The sequence below is a fragment of the Pteronotus mesoamericanus genome, unplaced genomic scaffold (assembly GCF_021234165.1).
Source record: "Pteronotus mesoamericanus isolate MK-2021 breed Mesoamerican mustached bat unplaced genomic scaffold, CSHL_Meso_final scaffold_507, whole genome shotgun sequence".
Lineage (NCBI taxonomy): Eukaryota > Metazoa > Chordata > Mammalia > Chiroptera > Mormoopidae > Pteronotus > Pteronotus mesoamericanus.
This window is the reverse complement of record NW_026555319.1, coordinates 1,524,061-1,530,332: the sequence shown is the minus strand read 5'-3', so window position 1 is coordinate 1,530,332 and position 6,272 is coordinate 1,524,061.

The following is a 6,272-nucleotide window of genomic DNA, read 5'->3' as shown; positions in this document are numbered from 1 at the left end:
GCCGCCTCCGCCTGTCCTGCAAGTGGCGGCCGCCCAGGTTACACGTAGAGCATCCTCACCCTGCCGCTGCAACGAATGGCCCTGCGTGGCTGCGGGGGCAGAAGCCACCGGCAGACCCTCTTCCCTGCCTGGTCCCCTGGGTGCTGACTGTTGGGGGTGGCCCGTTGAAAGGCCGGGCCGGGCCACCTCGCACGTCCACGTGGCGTCCAGGCCAAGTTCCCGCGCAGGCACCCAAAGATGCGAAGGCGGAAAGCAGCGTGGGGCCTTGCCCCGCCCTGAGCCACCGCGCATGCGCCCTAACCTGCCGCAGCTCCTACATTAAAAATACTTTTTCATACAGGAAGTTTCAATCCCTTATAAATGCTTGTCATTGATCGTTTGCTGAATATTTAACATAGATTTAATTTGCACAACAAAATACTGGCGCACTCCCTGGGAAACATATTTGGATGATGGTTTTCCTCCCCCAGGATCCACCTTCCTTCTGGAAGCAGCACCCCTGCTTTTGCTGGGGGAACCGCTCTTCCTTCCCCCGGCTCCCTGGTGCATGGAAGGCTGAGTCTTTCCAGGCCCAGGACGGGGTGCATGACCCAGGCCAGCCAATCAGAGCTCAGAGCACCACCGGACATGGTGATTGGATCAGGAATAAACCCAGGACTGAAGCCAGAACCAATGACATGCAGCCCCAGGGCCCGGGAGTTCCAGTTACCAGGTAAGATCGTTTATTTCTCTGGGTAGTACCTGAGCTTGTAGGAGGTTCATCTGGGACCCCCCGCTGCTGCCTGGGTCCATCCTCCTCCAGAGTAAAGCCCACCGAGGAGACAAAACAGGTGAAAGGAGGTAAAAGAGCCTCCCTATTCTCGTTTGTGCCGCGGGATCCAGCCAGGCTTATGGGCGGCCAACTTCTTGAATGTTCAGTGGCAAGAACCAAAGGAAATCTGTTTGGATCACAGAGTTTAAGTTGGGTTACTGCCCTTGAACCAAAAATTCCCGATGGCACCCCGCGCCATCCTTCCACGGAATCCGAGGGGAGAGGAGACCCCGGACACCGAGCCAGACTTGGATCTGGAGCCGGCCTCGTCGCCCTGGCGACTGGGTCCCTGCCGGTCTCACTGGGCTCTGGCTCCTCCAAAAACAGGCTCAGGAATCCGAACATTGCCTGTGGCCAGGAGTGAGCCTGTTCTTACTTTGAGTGGCTCCACTCCCGGGGCCTCAGCCGGCATTAATGTGGTTAATGCGTTGCCCCACGCAGGGCTCAGCGCAGAGCCGGTAAGTGCTGACACCTCCGCCGGCACTCGTGGGCGTCTAATGCAGAAATCAGCGCCCAGAAAAACCCCGAGATGCCCAGCGGAGGGGGTGCGGCTCTGAGGACACATTTCCCTGGTTTTCGAATTGTCAAATAATTTTGTATTAGTCTCTGCGCCTGGTGAGTGTCATGCTGCGGGAATTCTGGGTTTGGTTATATTCCTCAAAAAAGTGTTTATATGTGGCTGCAATCAGCTTCGTTGGATTCGAAACCTGTCTCTTGGGCTCTGGCTCAAATCAGTTCAGTTCTTTTATCCTCAGCTGTTCTGCTCCATCTCACGTGGTCCGTGGGTCCCTCTAAATCCTGGGCAAAGTTTATTTGCACAGTTGGGGTCTCCCTTTCTGGTTCTGTCCGTTTGGGGGCTCCTCCCCTCTGCTTTTCAGCCGCTGTGATTCTTCCGAACTCTGCCCTCTGGTTCTTTAGACCAGACAGGGTGGGTTTCCGTTTGAATAGTAGGTGTCCCACACGGGAGTGACTGAGACCTGTCCTGTGCTTCGGAAAGTTTGTTTTGTTCCTTTGTTTGTGCTTCCGTTTTGTTCTGTTTCATGGAGAATTTTTAGTCGTGACCCGCGTGACGACGCATCCAGCAGGCGCTCACCCGGCCGCCGTGGAGGCTGAGCCCCTTCGCGCGCCCCGGAGCTGCTCCCTCCGTGGAGCCCGGCTCTGGGAGCTGGCCGCGCCTGCCTTTCCGGACGCCCCGTCCAGCGTGGGTCTGTCCCCCCGAAGCACACTGAGCGCTCAGCGTGTCCTGAATCCCTGTCTGCTTGCTTCCCGGAACCGCCTGGTGATGTTTGCTTATCCTCCAACTCCCCCTTCTGGAGTTTTATTTGTCTACAGCCCTTCCCCCCGCCCCCCATGCCAGAGGCCTCATTCCTAAGTTCACCCCCTGCTCTGAGTGCCTCTGCTTCCCGCGCTGAGCCCTGACTCACAGCGGCACATGAGCCCCATCCATAAATACACAGGCAGCCAGAGAGATGCGTCCTCAGTGCCTTTCAAGTGTGGGGGCGGGGAGAATTGCGCTCCCTCCTCCCGCTCCCTCCGGCCTCGTTCCTGACGCCCCCAGCCCCGGCCCTGGCCGGAGCCTTAATCTCAGAACTCTCCAGAAAGATCCCATGTCGGCCTCCTGAGCTCCATGAAGGTGACCTGGAAACAGTACCTACTTGGAACCCCATCAAAGGTGGGCCCCCAGAAAGTACCACACTCTTTCCCCGGGGCCAGGAGCGACCCCCGCTGCCCCGTGAGGAGACAGACACCCCTCAGCGTGAAAAGCAGCTGAAGGTAACCTCATGCTTAAGAGGGGTCTGCGCTTTGCTTACACCCAGACATCTGAGCTCATTTCCCTGGGGCCGCAGGAAATGCCGCTCGACGCCACCAGGGGACACTGTTTACCCTATAACCATGTACAGGCTGCCGGTGGCTTGGGGAGCAGAGCTGGTTCCCACATAAATTAATAGAACTGGCGCTGCATTGTTCCAAGTGGCAAAACAACAGAGCTTTGGCAGTTTTCCGTCGGAAGCTCAATCTTTTCCTTAACGGCCCATCAGAGAGGTTTGAAACGAGCAGAGAGAGAGTCTAGCTGCAAAACTCTAGTTCCCAGGCTCGGCTGGGCCTGAGAAGCGTGGTCGAAAACAAGCAGTTCCACGTAAAAGTTGCATGTCCCTCCTCCCCAGAAACGGACGAATCTGTGAGGACTCACACGCCGCGCCGCGGCCTGGGTGCTGATCACAGTCGGCCAGCAGGGGCTTGGAAAGGTAGGTTAAGGCCCGGCCGGGTGGTCCGTTGGTTAGAGCGTCATCCCGATAGGCCAAGGTTGTGGGTTCCATCCCTGGTCACGGCGACGGTGAGGACCGTGATGATGATGCAGTGCATACAACTGAGAAAACATCAGCGTGATGACCCCCTTTTGGGGCCCAACCTCCAGTTCTCCTAGCTCAGTTCTTGTACTACGTGGGCCGTTTCCTGACCTCGGAGCCTGAGTGGAGGGGTGTGGGTGAAAACCCACTGCGCAGGTCTCCGCTGGAAGGATGGGAGTCCGGGGACATCGCAGGCACCGGGTGGGAGACCTCACTGCAGGCCTTTCAGCCTCGGTCTTAAAAGCCATCGCCCCAGGCAAGTGTCACCTGCTGGTTGCATCTCACCTGGGGACACTGGGCCCGCGCTCCCTCCAGGGGAAGCTCGCCCGCGGAGGCTGAGTTCAGGCACAGTCACCTGCGCAGCCCACGGCCTTGGAGGTCCGCCCGCGGGCTTCCCCGGAGGTCACACGGCAGTGCTGTTTCAGTGTTTGTTCAAAGCAGGAAGGCCTAGCACGTGAGGCCTCCCGAACTCCGGCTCCCCAGGCGCCGGGGCGGGGAGCGGCCAAGCCGGGCTCGCAGGTCGGAGGAGAGGTTACCGGCGGCCTGGGTTCCGGGTTTTCCCTCCGCCTCGCCGGGGACTCTGAACAGGCCGCTTCACCCCCTGACATCGGGCTCCTTGTCTGTAAAAGGGGACCCCCAGGGCAGAGCTGTTCACAGAATTATTTGGCCATAAGCAAGCCCCTGGTAAGTGTCATTGTCCCTGCTGCCATCATTAGTCTCCTCATCGTGACTGTGACGAGTACCGGCTCTGGGAGCTGACCGTAAAATGTGTGACTCAGTGTCCTCGTTAGTAAAATGGGGCTGGTGAGTCACGGCTTCACGAGTTATTCACCCGATAGGTGTGCGTGTTCTCGGTGCCTGTGCTCGTGGTGGGGGCACCCGGGGCAGGGGGTCAGTCACCCTCCCCCACGGAAGGGACAGCGAGCGCAGAAACCCTTCAGGAGCTGCTCCTGCCTGGGGAGTCCAGGCCCCCAGCACCCAGATCGCCTTCCCTCGGCGCCCGATTGGACCCCCGCTTCCTCTGCTGCCCCCTACAGGCCGAGTTCTCCAGGAGGCCAGAGATCCTGAGGGAAGAAAACCAGAGGTCTTTGCTCCTTCACCTTTTGACCTCTGCCATTCCGGCTTCTCAGCCTGTGACGCTGCTCCCCCAGAAGCCCGCCAGCCTGCTCACCCACCGCATCCGCCCCCCCGGGAGCTGTCCGCGTAACACAGACCCCCATATTCTGTTTCACGTTTATTCTGACAGGGTGCAATGAGCTGTTCCTTCGTCTGTCTCCCGAACGTGAGACCTGCCCATGCAGGGCCCTTGTCTGTTTTGTTCTCTGCTGGAACCCACGTCGGGCCTGGTGAACGGTAAGCAGGGGACGAATGATGGTTGAATGAGTGAATAGAAACGTCCGAGGACCATAGCAGGCCCCCCCGCCCCGGTGTTTTTGTGAGGATTGAATGAGATGGCGTCTCGAGATGTATTAAGAGAAATGCTGACGTGGAGGGTTAGCACACACCTGTCTTCCTCCCTCCTTCTCTTCCTTTTCCTTATCTCTAGCAGCGACCCGAACATTAACCCGCAACACGACCATAGCTGCCTGATGAGGCCAACGCGTAGCCCTCGTTTTCCCTGCTCTCAGTGGCGTCGGCCTGTAGGTGCCCCGTCTAGAGGTGGATCTCGTGAGAAGTTCCTGAGCCAAAAGTCTCAGCTCGCATCCCTCGTGCTGGGCAATAGTTAGAACTAGGAACGTAAGTGCAAACACAAAGAATTTTGAAGTTGCCTCTCAGATGTCGGAGCCCCGGGCACATGTGGAACAGCCGGTTTCCTCTTTCCAATAACCCAGCTATCCTATAAATCACCCTAATTGCCTCCATGTGCCCGCCGCCCACAGGGGGTCTGCAGGAGCCTTTGAGGAGATTAGCGGCCTCTGATGTTCGTTATGAAACGCAGAGAAGCATCTGGAAGTAATTTAAGTTAAGGAATTAATGTTTTGGGGTTAAATAATACATGCCTTTAAAAAAATAAATACAGGAAACAGTTAGCCCGTGAACCTCCACGTTCACACCTCTATTTTTGTAGGTTTTCCTTTAAAAAGATCAACCGACCACATCACCCTTTATGGGTTTGGTTTGGTGAGCGGTTTTTTCCTGATTTTTAGAGGGTCATGTGGGGGATGGAATGGGCTCCGGAAGCGAGGTGGGCAGGACAGAAGCGGCCACTCCCTGGGTTGCCCGTGGTCCAGTCGGGAAGGGCGTCTGAGACCCCAGCACCAAGAACAGCAGCCACTGAGAAGCGCGCTTACCCGGCTGCATCCTCTCCTTTTTTTCTTCTCCTGTTCAGTGGTTACATATTTCACAGTGGTTCTCTGTTTCCCTCTTTTCGATTATTTGAACCACGGACCTGCCTTTGGTTTTTCAGTAGAGAGGGCAATATTTTGTACCAAATGGAAAGGAACTATTGTGGGGGGGGGGGCGGCAAATTATGAACCTACAAGGGAGAACAGCAGGGGAGTGGGGGGCATGTTCGTGCATTTTGGTTCCAGTGAGCGCACAGGAGGCAGAGAGGGTGAGGCTGACCCCGCCCCCTCCGCCGGGGAGAAGAGCTATGTTGCCTTTCTCGCTGAGGCTAGAAACATTTACATGGGAAATATTTACTCTCCAATGACTTTCAGGCTAACAAATAGAACGAGAAGCGAATGTGCCTTCCATTTTCGGAGCTCGGGTCTCCTTTAGGGCGGCTTCCCAGCGTCCGTGCTGGGGAAGAACTGGAGGATGGGCAGCGGTCAGCGCAGCTCACCTCCGGGGCCTGTGCGCGCCTGCTCTCACCGCTGCCCTGCGGCCTGGCTGGTGTCCCCAGCTGCCTTCTCCCCGCCTCAGGCAGGCAGAGAGGGAGTCCCACTCCAGCCCTCAAGGCCTTCATCGCCCCTCCCCCAAGGCTCCCCCTTAACTGAGGTGCGGCAGGAGAAATGGGTTTGCAGCGGCTCAGATGCTTTCACTGTTGTTTCTAATCATTTTTTTCCCTATTACTTGAAATTCTTTCGGGGTTCCCAGTGACCAGGAACGATGATGACACATGACACAGCTGGGCTTCTTTTCTGAAGGGCGACGGAGCCGGCCCTGGTGAG